The sequence below is a fragment of the Aplysia californica genome, unplaced genomic scaffold (assembly GCF_000002075.1).
Source record: "Aplysia californica isolate F4 #8 unplaced genomic scaffold, AplCal3.0 scaffold00837, whole genome shotgun sequence".
Taxonomy (NCBI): Eukaryota; Metazoa; Mollusca; class Gastropoda; order Aplysiida; family Aplysiidae; genus Aplysia; species Aplysia californica.
Genome location: NW_004798107.1, coordinates 111,527 through 112,803, shown reverse-complemented (window position 1 = coordinate 112,803; position 1,277 = coordinate 111,527). Strand labels below are relative to the sequence as shown.

The window sequence follows — 1,277 nt, the reverse complement described above, 5'->3', positions numbered from 1 at the left end:
TAGATAGATAGATAGATAGATAGATAGATAGATAGATAGATAGATAGATAGATAGGTAGATAGATAGATCGATAGATAGATGCACAGCAAGGAAATTAAATCAATAAATGAAATTATTGGTCAAGGGAGAGCACCACACTTTTGACAACTGGATATTGAAAAATAAATTGTTATGTCCCTTGCCATTTAGAGACGTCAAGTTTGCTGACAAAATGAGTCAAATCAACTTCTTGGGTTTCGGTTTTAGTTTTTAGTTTTAGTAAGGTTTAAGGCGCTTGGAACTGCATAAGGTCATATATAGCACCAAGGGGTGGATGTCAACAGAGAAGTCCAAACAGGGAGTTAGACTTTCTCTGCTCACCTCTTTAGACTCAACAGCACAAAGTCTGCTTCGACTATCAAGGCACCCCGGAAATAGCAGTTCACAAGAAAGTGACCAACATACAAAAGAAGCTGAGGAAAAATGACGATAGGAAGGATGGGAAAAGAAAAAGCAGCAGTTTCCCTTATGCTGCTCTGGCACAGTATGAGCATGACTTTGATAAATCAGCACATTTACAACACTACTGTGCATAAGAACATGCTAATACCCCCCCCCCCCAACCCTCCCCTTTTGGGAATGGCCTAAAGACACTTCAGTCTGTAGCACTGCCCAAGTTCAGTTTAAACCCTTTTGAGCGAAGACACTACACATGTATCTGTTTGAATTTGTATAATTGTTTTACATGAAAATATGATTCAAGAAATAATATTCATAAATTTAAGTGCCTAAGATTAGAGTTTAATTTTAATAGAGGTTTTACGGTGCGCGCAACTGCATAAGGTCATTTGAGCGTCATAAGATTAGAGCTGTTACAAGAGATTAACAAACATAAAAGAAGGAAGGAAGGTAAAGACGATAGATTTTTTTAAGGAAAGAAGGAGCAAACCACACAAGAGCACCTGCTAAACACCCACAAACTAACTTTTGAACACTTGAAATTTCTGAAATGTTCATGACCGAAAAACAGTGAGCAAACAGGTAGGCATACAGAAAGAGGGGGAAAATGAGCTTTCTCTTGTTCTTCTAAAATACTGAACATGACGACATGAATACGAGTCACACAGTAAGTCATGTTTAGTAGTATGGGGTTTTACGGTGCTCGCAACCGCATAAGGTCATATGAGAGCTCACAGTAAGTCATCCCATTTTTGTACTCAATATAATATTCTTAACAAAACACTTAAACACACACACACAAAACCCACACAAATATACATACACAGACAACCCCCCC

The 1,277-nt window shown here is 38.1% G+C and overlaps 1 protein-coding gene across 1 annotated transcript in view; it reads right to left on the bottom strand.

The window, feature by feature from the left end:
- LOC101861080 overlaps positions 1–1,277 on the bottom strand; it is a gene marked incomplete at its 3' end in the record, with an annotated part of 9,798 nt that overhangs the window by 5,624 nt on the left and 2,897 nt on the right.